At 44.6% G+C, this 20331-nt stretch overlaps 1 protein-coding gene and 1 pseudogene across 2 annotated transcripts in view; one reads left to right on the forward strand and one right to left on the reverse strand.

Annotated features, from left to right (window-relative positions):
* Positions 1-7299, forward strand: part of LOC308292286 (ankyrin repeat and IBR domain-containing protein 1-like) — a 26303-nt pseudogene extending 19004 nt beyond the window's left edge. Inside the window, exons 13-20 of the transcript in view lie at positions 210-261; positions 1716-1772; positions 2542-2647; positions 3844-3976; positions 5683-6385; positions 6477-6695; positions 6825-7019; positions 7108-7299. The product of the transcript in view is annotated as an ankyrin repeat and IBR domain-containing protein 1-like (transcript). The remainder of the gene's footprint in view (positions 1-209; positions 262-1715; positions 1773-2541; positions 2648-3843; positions 3977-5682; positions 6386-6476; positions 6696-6824; positions 7020-7107) is intronic.
* Positions 1-20331, reverse strand: part of LOC308293400 (NACHT, LRR and PYD domains-containing protein 3-like) — a 323097-nt gene that overhangs the window by 281501 nt on the left and 21265 nt on the right. The window lies entirely within an intron of this gene.

Here is a 20331-nt window from a genome sequence, read left to right on the forward strand (position 1 = left end):
ATGAACTACTCAATCAATTGCAGAAAATCAGTTTGAGACGTGGTATTCCTTCCCACTGAAACTCACATCATATATTTTTAGTACCGGAGATGGTCGTGTTCAGGCGACTCCCGAAGGAGGACCGTGATAACGGTTAAATATATCAGCTGAACCACGTCTGTCTGTGTGTAGCTCTGTAAGAACATATTGTTGTTTCTGTTTGTCTGTAGTTTCCCTGGAGGATCATGGGATTGGGAGTACCTGGGCTTCGCCTCTCCTGAGGTAAGACTCGTGCACGCATACGCACACACACACACACACACACACACACACACACACACACACACACACACACACACACACACACACACACACACACACACACACACACACTAACAGCTACAGACTCCCCTCCCTTCATGCTAAGCTGGCCAACGCTGTTCCCTAAACGTCCAGCAGGTGTCGTGCATGAGTCACGTGCGTCACCCCCTGTCCCTGCTGACTGCATGTGGTTTAACCAGCAGCCCTGTGGCTCTGATATATTCAGACTAAACTCACTTGGAATGGAATGTTATTTATTATTCTTGGGTGGAGGAAAGTGTCAGGGGTGATGTGTGATAGGAAAGTATCAGCAAGAATGAAAGGGAAGGTGTACAAGTCGGTGGTGAGACCAGCTATGTTGTACGGTTTAGAGGCTCACTGAGGAAAAGACAGGAAGCAGAGCTGGAGGCAGCAGAGACTAAAATGCTGAGGTTCTCTCTGAGAGTAACAAGGATGGATAGGATCAGGAACGAGGTGCATGAAGGCCCTATCAGAGTCGGCACCGCAGTGGTCTTTTTGAGTCATAAAACTACAACATTACGTCATTACTCGCGGTGAAGAGCTTTCCACCCGACACATCTCTCTGTTTTTACTTTCAGACAGATCGGCCCATCACCCCGTTCAATGATTGGTCGACCTGGAGCGGTCTAGATAGGACTTCACTGTGGGCCGTGGCTGACTATGATGACCTTCACTTATTTTCTGACTTTAGGTGGAAAGCTTTTCACCTAAAATTTGCGGTGGATAGCTCTTCACCGCAGACTCTGATAAGGGCTTTAGAGGGACAGCGCATGACAGATGTTTTGGAGATAAAGCCAGAGAGGCCAGACTGGTTTGGGCGTACAGAGGAGGGACAGTGAGATGGTTTGGGCATGTACAGAGGAGGGACAGTGAGATGGTTTGGGCGTACAGAGGAGGGACAGTGAGATGGTTTGGGCGTACAGAGGAGGGACAGTGAGATGGTTTGGGCGTACAGAGGAGGGACAGTGAGATGGTTTGGGCGTACAGAGGAGGGACAGTGAGATGGTTTGGGCGTACAGAGGAGGGACAGTGAGATGGTTTGGGCGTACAGAGGAGGGACAGTGAGTCCCAAGTTAGCCTGTTAGTTCCAACCTCAGCAATCAGGCATTTCACAGCCATGAAGGCCTGGCAAAATACATTGTTGTCGACAAACTTAACTGTAGATTTAACTAAATCATATCATTAAATGATATTAATGATATTTAGTCGACTAAAACTAGACTAAAACTCATTTTCAGATTACCAAAATGTGACTAAAACTGAATGGCATTTTAATCAAAAGACTATGACTAAAACTAAATCTAAATTTCCTGTCAAAATCAAGCGATGAAGGGTCTTTAAAATAAAAATAATAATAAAGTGTAATTAATTAAGCTCTGCTTATGTGTGTTAAGATGCTGGCACGACACTCAGTACTGGGGGACGGAGAGCAGAGAGACAGACACACACAGGTAACACACACACACACACACACACACACACACACACACACACACACGAAATGCATCAAAGGTGTTTGGCCAGCAGACTAACATTACTGTAGAAACATATGCATCACAGGTCTGGGGATGCAGTTATTACAGTATGAGACAAGGTTGCGTCCCATTCCCAGACACCAACAGTGCAAAATGTCACTTGATAAACCAATGCGTACAGTATAACATGGTAAATGGTGCATTTAGCGCCTTTATCCAAGGCACTTTACATATATTGTGCATTACATTCACCCATTCACACACACATTCATACACCGATGGCAGAGGAAACCATGCAAGGCACCAACCTACTCACCAGGAGCAACTAGGGGTTCAGAGTCTTGCTCAAGGACTCGTGCTCTAATGACGGTTTCTCTACCCCTGAGCTATGCTGCCCCAGTATATTATATATATTGTATATACCAGTGCAGTCCTGGCTGTGTGCGTGCCGTGCTACGGACGTCTCTTGCGAGCTTTGCTAAGCTGACCCCGCACTGCAGCATGCGCCGCTTAAGAGGCAAAAACACCCACATTATTTAAAAGAGACTGAGTTCACTGGTGGTGAACGCTATGTTGTTGTTATGCTAGCGTTGACTTCCTGTATGTTTTTATGCCAGTAGTACACTGACTTCCTGTATGTTTTATGCTAGTAGTACACTGAGTTCCTGTATGTTTTATGCCAGTAGTACACTGACTTCCTGTATGTTTTTATGCCAGTAGTACACTGACTTCCTGTATGTTCTAGGAATACGCTGACTTCCAGTACCGCCGCAGACACCGGCAGCGTCGTCTTCACAGCGTTCGCAGCAACAGCAACACTCCAGAGACCAGCAGGAGAGCCGACAGCACAGGTACAGTACCTGAGAGCCGTAAAATACATGGAATTATAGAAGGGTAGTTCAGACGAAGCAATCTGATCGGTTGAAATATCCATCTACCCGTGATGATAATGAGCACTATGGAACAGGTCTCATCAAACAAAGAAATCAGCTGTGCCCGGTCGGTTCGCAAACGCTCGCTTTTATTGTTTCCGTAGGCGATGCCTTGTAAGTGGCTAGCAGTTTTCATGGCATCTGTCCATTTTTCTGGCATTAAAAATGGACAGATTTCCATTGAATATCTGAATTACAATGAAATGAAGTTGACGTGTGTTTTTTAAAGGGTAACGGTTGTATAATCACAATATTAAACTCTGGAGGGTTGTGCCTTATCATGATTATATCGGTACTTCACCCCTGCCTACAGAACTTGTCTATCGGCTGGTTACTGCAGCAATGCTGGCGTGCCGATAATCGTAATGATGCACACCCTCTGGCTTAATATTGCTTAAATTTGTCCATGTATTTTATAGGCAGCAGGGGTTGACACTAAGGTCTCAGCACGTGCCTGTTGGACAAGTACAGGTCATGTTCTACATCACAATTACACATGTATTATAAATGGCAAGACAAAATTCATCAAGAACAGAATTAGTATTGGTTACTATGGGTTATGAATGAATTACAATCACAATGTAATATAAATTGTATGAATGAATTCATGAGGAATGGTACACGAATACCAGCGGATTCCTTGCTGGGGCTGTGTGATAAAAAAAAAGAGAGAGTATGCCAAATAAGTACATAGCATACTCTCAAACATGTCAACAAACCAAGATGGCAGCCAACAGACTTCAGTTATTGCTTAATGAATTACTATGTGCTGTGAGTAATAATCGTCATAGAGCTTTAGCCAGAGGTAGAGTAGAGCGGCCGCTCGGTTCCCAGTTCGATCCCGGCGAGTTGATTAATTGGCCGCCTACCCGTGAGTGGACAAGGAACTGGTTGAGCAACATCTAGTCTAAAACGACACAGTTAAGGCTGAGCCTCATTGTGTTGTGTTATTGTTGTGTGATTGCAGAAGGTTCTATCATTGTGTTGTCTCTGTGTGACTGCAGAAGGTTCTATCATTGTGTTGTCTCTGTGTGACTGCAGAAGGTTCTATCATTGTGTTGTCTCTGTGTGATTGCAGAAGGTTCTATCATTGTGTTGTCTCTGTGTGATTGCAGACGGCCCAGAGAGGATTGAGGGCCGGCGGCGAGCGGCGCTGTCCTCCCTGGACGAGGACGACCCCAACATCCTGCTGGCCATCCAGCTGTCTCTGCAGGAGTCCCGCCGGGACCGCCAGGCGGACGCAGACAGGTACGCAACCAGGGGAAGCTTATATGACCTAGGGCCCATTCACACTCAAATAAGGAGCCAAGTTTATTCCGGTTTAGGAGGGCTCCCCGAACAGGCATTTTATCACGCAGCCACTGTTCTGTGGAATGCCCTCTTCCCTCCAGCCCTGAAATGTCTAAATTCCCTTGCAAGATTTGAGTTTTTTTTGAGGTTACTACCTTTTTTTTTTTGTTATCAAATCTTTTTTATTTTAAATTTTTCATGAAATCCAGAATCACATGTATCAATAATAAATAATAAAAATGGAAATGCAACAAAATACAACATGAATACATACATAAAAAACTCAAAAACAAAATAATACTTAAAGGAAAAAACAAACAAACATAAACCCACCCACCCCTCATTCCCCGGACCAACAGTGCAATTTCAGAACCACTATGCACCGACCTCTTGAATCATGTCTTTAAGCTTATCTGCAATACTAGACCATATAAGAACATTCTCCTCACTCGCCCCATGTAATCTCGCCGTTGACTGTTCGAGATAAACAATATCTAAAAAGGTTAGCGCCCATTGGCGAAATGTTAGAGTATGAGGAGGCTTCCACCGGGTAGCAACCATCTTCTTAGCCGCCGTCACTCCAGCAAAGAAGACGCGTGTGCGTATTCTATTTAGATGCAATTTTGAGTCATCATTTAGTAAAAATAACTCTGGAGAAGGTGTGATAACAGAACTAAAAATTACTGAGAGTTTGGCAGCAACCAAATGCCAAAATGCTAAAACATTTGGACATTCCCAGACCATGTGGAAGAAGGTGCCAATACTATTTGAAGCACAAAAAGTGCATTTAGGATTATTTAAAATCCTCATGGCACATAGTCTACGGGGAGTCAAGTATGTTCTGTGTACGAAGTTTAGATGGATTTGTTGGTGGTCTGGATTCCTAGAAGCTAACTTAATATTAGACCATACTGTGTCCCAGCAGAAATCCGGATCCAAATTGGGTATATCACTCCTCCATACGGTATTAACAGATAAGGGGCTATAACTAGAGTCTAACACATATGCATACAAGGTGGAAACCAAACCTCTTGTTCTATTTATATCACAGATAAACTCCTGTAAGGGGTGCATCCTAAGGGAAGTTTGCCATGGAACCCCATATGTCCTCATGGCAGTTCTCAGTTGTAAATAGAAGAAAAAGGAGGTACCAGGCAGATTAAATATAGTGCACAGATCTTGAAAGGATCGTAACCCATTATCTTCAAATAAATCCCCCAATGTATGAATCCCCTCGGAACTCCACCTCGGGAAGCGAATGGGACGATCTTCCAGCAATAGACCTTGGTTATTAAACACTGGAGAAAAGAGATTCCATTTTAAATCAACTTTGCACACCTTTTCAGCTGCTCTCCATACCGCTACTACCTGAGAGATGATTGGACCAAAGCGCACCCTACATTGGCTAGTAGTTATATTAGAGAGGTTACTACCTTAATGCTAACTGGTCTTAGTTATATCCTTACCCCGGATGGCATAATTTGCACTAATCTTTCTCCTTGAGTACCTCTTGTCCGATATGTATATTATATTATATGTTTATGTATAATCTCAAATCAATCAATCAAATCAATCGATCAAATCTCTCTCAATGATTTCCGGAATTGACGTCATTGTTGCAATGTATTTTATATCTGTCAATAAAGTATTCTATCTATCTATAGAGACAGAGCCACGGACGGAAGGCCGGAGACAGAGAGAGCGGCGGACCTGGGCGACCCCTCCTCGCGCTCCCCCGCCGCGTCGGGGGCCAGGCGCCCCTCCTCCTCCTCCTTCCTGGAGCCCCCCCGCCCCCCGGCCAGGACAGACTCCTCCCCGCAGCCCCCCGTGCCTCCCCCTCCTCCCCCCGTCCCCTGCCACCGCCTCCCCCTGCCTCCCCCGCCTCCCCCCTGCCTCACCGCCGAGCTGCTGAAGCTGGGCGACAGCCTGATGAGGCTGGGCGACATCACCACCCCGTACCAGCTCGACGGCAACAAGCCGTACCACCTCGATGCCAACATCACCCCCCCTTACCACTTGGACGCCAACATCGGCGCGCCGTACCACCTGGACTCGCGTGCCTTCGGCGGGCAGCGAGACGCGGAGGACGGTGGCCCGCACCGCGCCTACGACCACGGCGTTCCCTGCGACGCGGAGCCGGGCTACGACCCGGATCCCGTCCACCGGGCTGCCGCCGGCCGGAGCTCGAACCCCGGCTACGACGGCCCCGAGCGGAGTCACGGCCCCCGAAATCCACCCAAATCCCAGCCTGGAGAATCCGCGAGAATCTGTGGGCCGCCCGGCGGCGACCGCGACCGCCCGCAAACCCGACGGCTGCTCTGGCGCCGCCGCCAAGCTGGAAGAAGAGGGAGCCGGCGGCTCCGGCTCGTACGCCCCGCGACACACGCCTCCTCCAGCTCCTCCTCGCGCCACCGGAGCCTCCCCGCTCCACCTCATCCCTCGCCCCCCTCCCACCCAGCTGTGCCTCCCGTCCCGGGAGCGGGAGCTGGAGGGGGACGAGGAGGAGGAGGAGGAGGAGGTGCCGCTGTCTCCGGTCATCCCGCCGGGCGGCGCCTTCACGCCCAGCGACCCCCAGAGCCTGGAGCCTCTGGACCCCGAGGCCTCGGCACAGCTGCTGGACAACATCATGGCCTGGTTCAGCCAGAACATCACGGCCCAGAACAGCCCCCAGAGCCTGGCCCTCATCCCCCCCTCGTCCCACCAGAACAGCCCCCAGAGCCTGGCCCTCATCCCCCCCTCGTCCCACCAGAACAGCCCCCAGAGCCTGGCCCTCATCCCCCCCTCGTCCCACCAGAACAGCCCCCAGAGCCTGGCCCTCATCCCCCAGAGCAACCACCACCGGGAGTCCCCCGACGAGTGCTGGGACCAGGGGGGCCAGGGCTGTGACTCCTCCGCCGCCCCGGAGGGCGACGCTGAACCCGCCCAGCCCGCCCCGGAGGCTCCGCTGGCGCCCGGGCACGAGATTCACGAGGAGGGGGAGGTGGAGGAGTGCTGCGCGGAGGCGGGGGGCCGCGGTGGAGCTGGCGCTGGATGCAGCCGACTGGACTCACGCCGCCTCCACGCTCTCCTCCTCGCTCGCACACGGCCAGGGAGACGACACCGACGCACGGGACGACGCAAAGGACAACGCACGGGGCGACGCACGGGACGAGCGGGGCGACGAGACACACCTCACACACCACCACCAGCAGCACCACCCTCAGCCGGACGAGGACCAATCTTCAGAGGAGGAGGAGTGGCTGGAGCAGGAGGAGTGGGTGGAGCAAGTACATTTGGTGTGATCGCCCAAAGTCCAGTGGTTCTCAACCTGTGGGTCGGGACCCCCAGGGGGGGTCCCCAGATGATTAACTTAATGTGCAACATTGTTTTCTCTCTCAACAGTAAACAAACCAACATAAAGTTTAGGTGTATAGAAGGAATCTGCTCATTTCTAAAGTGACAATTTAAGGACTTTTTAATACCTCTAAAAATGACAAATTAAACATTGGCCAAATTGTCAAATATTAGAGGCAGAAATTGTGAAAATAGCAGATCTGCTGTGTTATACAAAATGTTGTGCCTCAACTCTTAGTGCTCGTAGAGTGGGGGGGTCCCCAGTTAAAATATGTTTCTTTTGGGGCTCGCGGCCTGAAAAGGTTGAGAACTACTGGCCAAGTCTACGGGGGAGAGAGAGGGAGAGAGAGAGAGAGAGAGAGAGAGAGAGAGAGAGAGAGAGAGAGAGAGAGAGAGAGAGAGAGAGAGAGAGAGAGAGAGAGAGAGAGAGAGAGAGAGAGAGAGAGAGAGAGAGAGAGAGAGAGAGAGAGAGAGAGAGAGAGAGGATGGAGCAGAACGACGGAGAAGGAAATATTTTCCTGGGAGGTGGGAGAGAGAGAGAATGAGACAGAAATCAAAGAGTAAACTGTGGTTATTTGTATCATAGTGTACGTAAAGGGTCGCCTCGCGACCGCGAGGCGCTTCGTCCATTAAAGATGATGTCATGAGCGGCGTATTGAAAAGAAGAAAAACAAATAAGTGCTTTGACAAGACGTTACATACCATGTACATATAGAGCATCACAGCGGAAGTGGTTTACTGGTGCCACTTAAAAATCTCCCATTCATTTTCCCTATAGACTTTTACAAAAATATTTATAATAATTATGTTAAGCCTCGAACCAAGCCATCCTGGATTGCAGCGAATCATGAACATGAGACCTTTGTTTCCAACCTAGTTATTATACATGACCAATGAGCTGTGAGGATCCAATATTATACATGACCAATGAGCTGTGGCCATGTTATCATGACAACACTATGAATATTAATACACAGGAACAACGACAGACTGTCAACGATCAATTTATTAAACAATTATTACTTCTACACATGATCATACAATAACATGTGAACAATGAGAACAGCATCACATTAATATTTAAGTGAAACACAATAATGGAATGAGTGAGGAAATAATGATCTGATAATAAATCAATGAATAAACAATGATTGATTCGAGTTCATTAACAACACATTTAGTAGATGTTTGAATACAGAGTGATTGACAACATTCTGACAAAATATATTGAACATTTCATCAACAAATAAAAACTAGACTAAAATGTCAGGGAGGGACAAGTGGAGAAGAGATCCAGTAGAACTAAAAGACAAGTCATTTTATGTTTGGTTCACTTTCACTAGTCAACTAAAATGCTATGACATTTAGTCAACTAAAATGCTATGACATTTAGTCAACTAAAATGCTATGACATTTAGTCAACTAAAATGCTATGACATTTAGTCAACTAAAACTAGACAAAAACAAATAATAATAAGAAAAACAGTATGATTAAAATATGACACAATAATTTGCTATCAAAATGAACACGGCTCACAATGTGTCACTTTGTGATGTAGATCTTAGCTATTAGATGGCTTGTAGATCTGCTATTTTCACCCAAGAGATCTGATGTAGAGGTGGGGGAAAAGCAGGGGACCAATTACAGAACCCTGGGGAACCCCAGTCAATAAAGTATATGGGGTTCAAGTGGTTCAGTATAAAGGTTTATATACAAGAAACAATATTGATACTGTGACAATTACATGATCACATATACACTTTATCTCTGTCCATTGTATACAAATATAAAAAATAAAATACAAATAAGATATGAGTTTATATCAACATAAGAGACACAAGTATGACACTGATATTTACATCATCATCATTGATGGACAGTATTTATGATACATATTTATAAATGTGTGAAGTGGAGGTTTGTGCACTTCTATCTGATCTAATCTAAGATCTAAAGCTCCCTGTGGTGATGACTCATTTTATACCATAGAGTTTGACATTAATATGGATTTGACCAGGGACCCCCATTTGAACATATTTGTATCAGGGACCCCCAAAAAACATTTGTATATTTAAAAGAAAGTTTAACCTTTTTTGAGCTTGTAGATCACCATATATGGTAATTAAACAGACTTTCTGTTTTTGGAAAAGCCTGTTCATTCTGGACTGAAATGACCATACGTGATACACACAAAGCCCTTCATTGGAAGCGGTTTTCACCGCTTCAAAAATGTTACAAATTATATAAAAGAAACACAAACATTTTCCCTAAAATAGCAGATCTACAAGTTCACAGCGCGGCACTGAGTGCCGAGTCCCCGAGCTTGTAGATCTGCTATTTTTGAAAAATCGTGAACACTACTTTTTTTTACCAGATTCTGCTAAATCAGTGGTTCTCAAACCTTTTTCATGTCAAGGACCCCCAAAATGACATGTAATTGGTCGCTGACCCCCCCCCCCCCCATCTCAAAATGTGTTGTTCCAGGGACCCCCAGAAGCAAAGTTTGCTTTTAAAAATATACAATATACATTCAAAGGTTTGCACAAATGTTCATGGTTTAAAACAAATAGCAGATCTACAAGCTCACAGCGCGTCATTTGGTCTTTTCGTGCTAGAGTGGTGATCGGTGACCTCCATGTGTCTGGGGACCCCACAATGGTCGTGGACTGTTTACCAGGGGGTCCCCAGTAAAAACAACATTTTAACCACTTTAAGATTATCGTTTTGAGGTGGGTGGGGTCTGGCTATTAAAAAATACAGTGTTTTTGAATAGCCAACATACAAATGGATAAAGTGGTTCAAATGATTGTGATGCTATGTTAACTACTTTTCCTGGGGACCCCCTGGTACGCAGTCCACGACCCTTGTGGGGTCCCTAGACGCATGGAGGTCACCGAACACCACTCTAGCACGAAACGACCAAACGACGCGCTGTGAGCTTGTAGATCTGTATTTTTTAATAGCCAGACCCCACCCACCTCAAAACGATAATCTTAAAGTGGTTAAAATGTTGTTTTTACTGGGGACCCCCTGGTAAACAGTCCACGACCATTGTGGGGTCCCCAGACACATGGAGGTCACCGATCACCACTCTAGCACGAAAAGACCAAATGACGCGCTGTGAGCTTGTAGATCTGCTATTTTCTTTAAACCATGAACATTTGTGCAAACCTTTGAATGTATATTTTTAAAAGCAAACTTTGCTTCTGGGGGTCCCTGGAACAACACATTTTGAGATGGGGGGGGGGGGGGGTCAGCGACCAATTACATGTCATTTTGGGGGTCCTTGACATGAAAAAGGTTTGAGAACCACTGATTTAGCAGAATCTGGTAAAAAAAAAAGTAGTGTTCACGATTTTTCAAAAATAGCAGATCTACAAGCTCGGGGACTCGGCACTCAGTGCCGCGCTGTGAACTTGTAGATCTGCTATTTTAGGGAAAATGTTTGTGTTTCTTTTATATAATTTGTAACATTTTTGAAGCGGTGAAAACCGCTTCCAATGAATGGCTTTGTGTGTATCACGTATGGTCATTTCAGTCCAGAATGAACAGGCTTTTCCAAAAACAGAAAGTCTGTTTAATTACCATATATGGTGATCTCAGTCCAGAATGAACAGGGTTTTTCAAAAACACAAAGTATGTTACCTTATGTCCATATATGGTCACTCCAGGCCAGGATGAACAGGTTTTTCCTGTCCCGTACGTGTAAAATATCAGTCCAGAATGAATAGGCTTTTTCAAAAAGCAAAATGTCGATGTCCCTCCCGGTTAGATGAATGGATACTTTGAGGATTGGTCAAGCTTCACATGATAATTTGGCCTTCAGGGTTTAAAATATGTAGTAAGCCACAAATACATTCAGAATAGAGGTTTTATCTGTCCACCGCTTCACTTCGAACCGAGGTTTGATTTTTAACTACACAAATCTTTTCTCATGGGGGTCCGGGGTCAAAGGTCAAACACATGGGGTTGTTGTCATGACAACGTCAGAGAAACACTGAAACTACAGGAGCTGTAATGTGTGATGTCACTGTGCTGCTGATTACATCATCATGATGATGTCACCGTGATGTCACCACGAGTCACTCATGCCCAAATATGGAGTCCATGACGTGGTAGCCATGACAACCTGCACTCACTCAAACATGTTATTGTTGAGTAACCATGGCGACCTGATGTCACCCTCACATAGAGACTCTATCTCTGCTCACACAGACACACTGAGGAGGAGGGGTATAACCAGAACCCAGCATAGAGAGGTTCAGTGAATTTGGTGTGGACGGTGTACAGGTGTGCTAGTGAGTCAGAGGACACTGTGTAGAAGGACAGAGTACCAGCAGGACAGTCCACAAACACTGCTACTCTGTTGGAGCCCCCCCTAGAGGCCGTGACAGGGAGGACAGTCTGCTTATTATTGTGTCTGACACTGTAACTGTTACCACTGTGACCATCACAGTACAGACTCCAGGACATGTTATTGTATCCAGGCCAACAGTCATCACCCCATCCTTTCCTGCTGATTCCTCTATAAGTCACTGCTATCCTAACCTCTCCACTGCACTCTACCTCCCAGTAACAGCGTCCAGTCAGACCCTCTGTACACAGAACCTGAGGATATACATCAAACCTGTCAGAATGTTCAGGATATGATTGATCCTGTCCCTCACCATGTGTCACCTTCCTGTTGTTCTGAGACAGAGAGAGGTTTCTGTGTGCTGTGTTTGTGTCCAGAGTGAGACGCTGGAAATCTGATGAGAAAACAAGACAGTAAACATTAAATACATCATTCACTGACTGACACACAACACACACACACACACACAACACACACAACACACACACACACACACACACACACACACACACACACACACACACACACACACGCACGCACGCACGCACGCACGCACGCACGCACGCACGCACACACACTTGAAATAAGACATGGAACCGCTTTATTAATTATTTTATGCTTTAACTATTGAAAAATAGCAGATCTACAAGCTCACAGCGCGGTACCGAGTGCCGCGCTGCGAGCTTGTAGGTCTGCTATTTCTTATTTTTATGTATTTTTTCCTTTGAATAATTCTTTTTAAAAGCGAACATTTGTGACTGGAACAAGATATTTTGAGATGGGGGTCCGCAGCCAAACGTGTGTCATTTTGGGGGTCCTTGACATGAAAAAGTTTGAGAAGCACTGATTTGGAAGATATTTATAGAATGGGGTGAAAATATTCACACCTTTTCAGGATTTTCCAAAAAGAGCAGATCTACAAACTCGCAGCATGCCCTGAGGTTGTACGTCTGCTATTTTGACCCCTGTGGGTGAAGCGGACGGATGGGGGTCCTCGCAACCTAGTGTGACACCCTGTGTCCAAATGATGTGCTTGTAGATCTGCTATTTTTAAATAGCCAATACAGAGCAATATGGATAAAGTGCATAAAATGTGGCGTGAACTAGTTTACTGGGGACCCCCTGGTAAGCCCCCAAGGACCCCTATGGGGTCCCCGGACGGGTGGAAGTTTCCGCCCACTATTCTGGCACCCAGTGACCAAATGACGTGCTATGAACTTGTAGATCTGCTATTTTCAGAATAGCCAATAGAGAACAAAATGCTCAAAGTATAAAATGTGGCACAAAGTAGTTTACTGGGGACCCCCTGGTGCACAATCCGTGACCTCTGGGGGTCCGCGGACCAGGGGGGGATCCCCGCCAACTAATCTGGCACCAAATGACCAAATGATGATGACCAATCATTAATGACCAATTAATGATACCCTATGGGATTGTAGATCTGTATTTTTGAATAGCCAACAGAGAAAATGCTTAAAGTATAAAATGTGGCACAAACTAGTTTACTGGGGACCCCCTGGTAGCCTGACACTTCAGTCCGCACATCACCCCCCCTGCTGGTGGGTGGTTTGTAGTGTGGACTGAAGCTGCACACATTTTAATCTATTTCGAAAGCGCCCAAAGAGCGGGCGCATTGAATGGGCCAATCAGGGTTGTATGCTTGGGGCACGTGTGGCTGCTCCGGTCCCAGCCCCCTCCAAACAGAGCTCGCTCGTGGACTCTGATTGGTGTCCTCTGCCCACGTGAGAGTCTAGTGGACTCTGATTGGTCCGTGAAAACTGTCATGGCGGAGTCAGACTTGACTCGTATTATTTTAATAAACTATGAAATAGTGCCGTTTCTTCACGTTTTAATACCATTTTGCACTAACGTAAACATGCAGACATATAATATGTTATGAGAAATAACGTATTTTTGCAATGTCACGCCACGTCGCCGTCGTGTGTGTGTGTGTGTGTGTGCAGTGTGTGTGTGTGTGTGTGACGTCAATAGGCTTTAGCCCCCCCCCGCCGAAATAGATTGTCTGCCCGGAATTTCAGACTCTCTCCCCCCACGTAGTGTGGTGTGAGATGTCTGGCGCAGTCAGGCAAACCCCCTGGTGCACGCGGACCAGGGGGGTATCCCCGCCAACTACTCTGGCACCAAATGACCAAATATTACCCTATGAGCTTGTAGATCTGTATTTTTGAATAGCCAATACAGAGCAATATGGATAAAGTACATAAAATGTGGCGTGAACTAGTTTACTGGGGACCCCCTGGTAAGCCCCCAAGGACCCCTATGGGGTCCCCGGACGGGTGGAAGTTTCCGCCCACTATTCTGGCACCCAGTGACCAAATGACGTGCTATGAACTTGTAGATCTGCTATTTTCAGAATAGCCAATAGAGAACAAAATGCTCAAAGTATAAAATGTGGCACAAAGTAGTTTACTGGGGACCCCCTGGTGCACAATCCGTGACCCCTGGGGGTCTGCGGACCAGGGGGGGATCCCCGCCAACTACTCTGGCACCAAATGACCAAATGATGACCAATCATTAATGACCAATTAATGATGCCCTATGGGCTTGTAGATCTGTATTTTTGAATAGTCAATAGAGAGCGATATGGTTAAAGTGCATACAATGTGGTGTGAACTAGTTTACTGGGGACCCCCTGGTAAGCCCCCAAGGACCCCTGTGGGGTCCCCAGACGGGTGGAGGTCACCGCCCTCTAGTCTGGCACCCAGTGACCAGTTTACTGGGGACCCCCTGGTGCACAATCTGTGACCCCTGGGGGTCCGCGGACCAGGGGGGGATCCCCGCCAACTACTCTGGCACCAAATGACCAAATGACGCCCTCTGAGCTTGTAGATCTGTATTTTTGAATAGCCAACAGAGAGCAATATGCATTAATACATAAAATGTTGTGTGAACTAGTTTAGTGGGGACCCCCTGGTAAGCCCCCAAGGACCCCTGTGGGGTCCCCGGACAGGTGGAGGTCGCCGCCCACTACTCTGGCACCCAGTGACCAAATAACGTGCTGTGAGCTTGTAGATCTGCTATTTTTTTTAAAGCATGAACATTTGTGCAAATCTTTGAATGGTGTATTTTTCAAAGCCAACTTTGCTTCCGGGGGTCCCTGCAACAACACATTTTGAGATGGGGGTCCGCGACCAAATCCATGTAATTTTGGGGGTCCGTGACATGAAAAGGTTCGAGGACCACTAATCTAGAAGAACGGTTTGGAATGGAATCGGGTCAAACATATTCAAAGACCTGCACAAATGTTCACGATTTTTCAAAAATAGCAGATCTACAAGCTTGCAGCACGGCACCGCGAGCTTCTTAATCTGCTATTTTTCCACACATGCACGCACGCACTCTCTCACACACTCTCACACGTGTATTAGTAACATTTCTTTTAGTGTTGATTTTGTTGACTAAAACTTGTCTAAAAGACTGGGCTTTTAGATCAGCGTTTCAACCCTGTTTTCCCTTAATTTTAGATCAAGCCGAAGATAAGCATCTTTGTACAGCTTAAATGCTGGATGCAAAATATTATTTGTGGGTTGTTGAAGGCTAAATGAGGCTAAATGTGAAGAGAAATGTACATACGGATTACCACACACTTGCATCCTGTTATGTAGAGACACACATGGGGGAAATTTGGTTGAAATGGAAAACAACAAATGCAGAAGTAACTTGGACACACTTATGGGGAAGTGAATCCAGACAAAGTCTGGCAGAGGTGTATATACAGTATACTGTCCCCTTCAGAAGGAACATTGGGCTCTCTACCCCAGCGAGAGGTTGCACGCCAAAAGACCTCTTGCACCAATCTGACAGAGAGAGAGCCCCCAGGATTAACAATTTTAATTCTGTAAAAGAAAGTATGGATTGGAAATGATCAACCGGTTGGTGCATCTCTAACCTTTGAAAGGGTAATAAGAATTTATTCTGCTTTCTTACTATGATGATTATTATCATTATAGTGTAAAAATGGAAACAATGATTTAGACTAAATTGGGAACATTGAAATGTACTTTTTTTTTTTTTTTGTTCAAGGTTTTTTTATTATTTTTACAACTTGTATATATGAATTCACAAAAACTTACAAAAGATGGTGTATTTTACCCCCCCCCACCCCCCCAAAGTTCCCGCTCCGAAAGAGCCACAACCCTGGTGTCTTGTACCCTTATCAAAAGAAAAGAAAAGAGAATAATAATCATAATGATAATAAGAAAAAAACAAGGTCAATAGGTACATTTACATGAACAAGAGAGTGCAGTAAAGATTATCATTACAATGAGTAAAGTAAAAAAAATATATATATACATATATATATATATACATACATATAATAAAATAAAAAATAAAATAAAAACAACACAATGGGGTCAGTATGATTAGTTGATGTCAGCAGCCCTCATCCTCTCAATATGTGTTAAGAAAGGTTGCCAAATGGCAAAAAATTTCAGATCGCCCTCAAATCCTCTTGTGGAGTAACGGATCTTTTCCAAAGTCAAGTGATGCATAACATCATTAACCCATATTTTGTAAGTCGGTGGGAGTTTTTCTTTCCATTTAAGCAGTATCAGTCGCCTAGCCAAAAGGGATGCAAAGGCTATCATATTTTTTCCACTGCGACTTAGATGTATTTCTTGTGAAACAACTCCAAACACTGCAATAGAAGCAGAAGGTTCTATAGGCATTCCTAATACATCTGAAAGGGTTTTAAATATTGATTGCCAAAATGTGTTTAACTTTGGACAAAACCAGAATGCATGTGCAAGGGTGGCTTGATCTTGTCTACAACGATCACATATAGGATCCATATCGGGCACGAATTTTGCTAATTTTACTTTGGACCAGTGGAGGCGATGCAAAACCTTAAACTGAATGACAGTATGTCTTAAACAAATCGAAGATGAGTGTATCCTATCTAATGCTTCCTTCCAAGTTTTGTCAGAGATCTGTAAGCCCAAATCTCCCTCCCATTGATTTTTTACTGAAATTAGTGGTTCCAGGTTGAATGAGCTTAATTGAGAATAGACCACCCCGATCACCCCTTTAGAATATGGGTTGAGTTCTAAGATGGAGTCTAGAAGAGAGTCTGGTGGTTGAGATGGGAAATCCACTGTGGATGAAGTTACAAAATCACGAAGCTGAAAGAATCTAAAAAGGTGAGAGTGGGGAATGTCAAATTTCAGCCGCAATTGCTCAAAAGACATAAAAATGCCTTCTGAGAAGAGATCCCTAATTGAAATGATTCCCTTTCTAGCCCAGATATTGAACGCTCCATCTGTAATTGAAGGTTTGAAACTATGATTCTTTGCTATGGGGGCAGAAATTGAAAAATCATTAAGTGAGAAGGAGCGTCTGAACTGATTCCAAATCTTGACAGAGTGCTTAACAATTGGGTTTGAGGTGTAATTGGACACTGGTTCGGCCAATGGGAGCTTGGAGCAGAGCAAGGCATGTAGGGAAGTGGGGTGACATGACAAACTCTCCAATTGCAGCCATTTGGGGACAGCACCTTGGGGCGGCAGCTTCTTCCAATACAACATCACTTTTATGTTAGCAGCCCAATAATAGAATTGAAAATTAGGGAGAGATAGTCCACCGTCTTGGCGATGTCTCTGTAGCATGCTCTTACGTATTCTAGGATTTTTCTTGTTCCATATAAACTCTGATATCAGCTTGTCAGTAGAAGAGAAGAAGGACTTAGATAAGAAAATAGGAATACATTGAAACAGATATAGAAATTTGGGCATTACATTCATTTTGATAGTGTTTATTCTACCTCCCAGTGACAAAGGCAATAAATTCCAACGTTCCAAGTCTTGTCTCAAACGAAGGATCAGTGGGGGGAAATTTTCTTTGAAAAGGTCCTTAAAGTCATGCGTGATCCAAATTCCCAGGTGTTTAAATTTATGATTACTTATTTTAAAGGAAAATGAGTTGAGCGCAATTAATTTAGCAGCATCATTCACTGGCATTATTTCGCTCTTCTGTACATTAACTTTATATCCTGATATTTTGCCGAAATCTTTTAGCAGATTAAGTGCTTTGGGCAAGCTAACTAAGGGGTCGGACATATATAGGAGCATGTCGTCAGCATAAAGAGATACTTTATGCACCAAACCATGTCTTAAGATTCCTTTAATACCATTGTCATTACGTAATGCGATTGCTAGCGGTTCGACTGCTATGGCAAATAACAGGGGTGATAAAGGGCAACCCTGACGGTTCCCACGATTAAGAGGGAAATAGGTGGAGATGTTGTTGTTTGTTCGGACTGCCGCCATCGGAGAGGAGTAAAGCACCTTAACCCAAGAGACAAACCCTGGACCAAAACCAAATTGTTGAAGAGTGTGAAAAAGGTAGTCCCACTCCACACGGTCAAAAGCCTTCTCCGCATCGAGCGAAATCAATACTTCCGGAATATCGGGTGGAGTAGGGTCGTAAAGGATATTAAATAAACGTCTGATGTTGAAAAAGGAGTGGCGACTTTTAATAAAGCCTGTTTGGTCGTCTGATATAATTGAAGGTAAAACCGTTTCCAAACGGTTAGCTAAAGTCTTGGAAAGAACTTTGCTGTCTACGTTTAAGAGCGAAATAGGACGAAATGAACCGCATTGTAACAAGTTTTTGTCTTTCTTAGGGATAAGAGATATAACCGCCTGTCTCATGGTTGGAGGAAGAGAACCATTATTAAAGGACTCATCAAAAACGGACTTTAAGATTGGAGCTAGCTGGCCAGCAAATTTCTTAAAAAATTCACTAGGGAAGCCATCGGGGCCAGGCGACTTGCCAGTTTGCATGGAGTTAATTGACACTATTAGCTCTTCAGTTGTAAATGCTTCCTCAAGACGTGCTGCAGCCCTTTCATCAATTGTGGGAATGTCTAAGTTTTCGAAAAATGAATCAAACAGGGAGTTGTCTTGGAGAGACTCTGAAGTATATAATTTAGAGTAGAAGTCCTTGAAACACAAATTAATTTCTGAGTGATCAAGATGCTTGATGCCAGATCCGTCTTCTATTTCCACTATAGTTCTATTTGCAGTTTTTTGGTGAAGCTGATGTGCCAAAATCTTTCCAGTCTTTTCCCCAAATTCATATGTCCTGCTCTGTGTTTTATGGATTAAGTTTTCAATTTGCTTAGTTGATAAAAGGTTGAACTCAGTTTGAAGCGTTAGTCGTTTTTTAAATAAATCATCAGATGGGGCCAGTGCCAGTCTTGCGTCTAGATTCAGAATGTCATCTGTCAATTTTGCAAGTTTTGCGTTAAGGATTTTTCGAATGCGAGCACTGTATGATATGATTTGTCCCCTAAGATATGCTTTCATTGACTCCCATACTACTGAGGTGGGCATATCTGGGGTCTGGTTCCGCTCAAGAAAAGTTGTTATTTCAGTTGAGATGAGTTCAACAAATGTTTGATCGGAGAGCAATAAGGAATTGAAACGCCAAGGACGATAGTTGGTATGAGAGGTTGGTATGCGTAAAGTTAGCACTAATGGGGCGTGGTCGGAAATAACTATTGCTTGATATTCACATTTACTGACTAGCGGAAGAAGTCTCTTATCCAAGAAAAAGTAATCTATGCGCGAGTATGTCCCATGAACAGGTGAAAAAAATGAGTAGCATTTAGTTGTGGGGTTCCGGAAACGCCAGGTATCAGATATTCCGTTTGTATTGAGAAATAGTCGGATTGCATGAGCTGTTTTAGACAAGGTTGTGGTCCTGGGTGAGCTACGGTCCATAGAGGGCGATAGAGCACAATTCATATCCCCACCAAGAATGAGATGATGAGTGTTCATGTTAGGGAGCAGTGGGAAGAATTTCGAAAAGCTGTCGTCCCAGTGCGGTGCATAGACATTGGCCAATATAACCGGTGTATTATATAGTCTACCAATTACAATTATATATCGACCAGAAGAGTCGGTTTCGACTTTTGACATAACAAATGGGATGTTTTTGTTTATGAGGATCGCCGCCCCCCTGGATTTGGACTGAAAATTTGAATGATAGGATTGGCCTATCCATCTACCCTTAATTCTAGAATGATCAGAAGTTCGCAAATGTGTTTCTTGTAGGAAGGCTATTCCGACATTAAGTTTTTCTAAATGAGAAAATACTTTTTTCCGTTTAACAAGGTGGTTTAAGGATTTCACATTCCAACTTATAAAGGTCACCTCGCATCCAGCTGGTCCGTTATGAACATTTAAATTGGCCATGGTATCATATATTGGAAGAGAGAGTGAAGAGCATACTGACATTCAACATATTTAAGTTTTCTGAAGTGTTGAAGAGACCCCTTAAAAACACATAAGAAAAAGGCAAAAAAGTGAAAACATATTAAAACTGGTACAAGTTCCCAACCCATGTCGCCGATTGTAGAGCGACCACAAAAGCCCTTGTATAGAAATCCACACATTTAAGTGTTTGCGTTTGAGTGCACTAAACCTAGTAGACAGGGCTCCGCAAACATCCATATCAGAAGTAAAGCCCATTGATTATCCCATTATATCTAAACTCAAATTATTTTCAGTTCAAAACGTGTCCCCATTGAAGAGAAAAAAATGAAAAGAAAACCAAACATTGAAGCAGAGATGTTCAACATCAAGTATCTAGAGAAGTAAG

Source organism: Nannobrachium achirus, assembly GCF_963921795.1.
Source record: "Nannobrachium achirus genome assembly, chromosome: 10".
In the NCBI taxonomy this organism is placed as follows: domain Eukaryota; kingdom Metazoa; phylum Chordata; class Actinopteri; order Myctophiformes; family Myctophidae; genus Nannobrachium; species Nannobrachium achirus.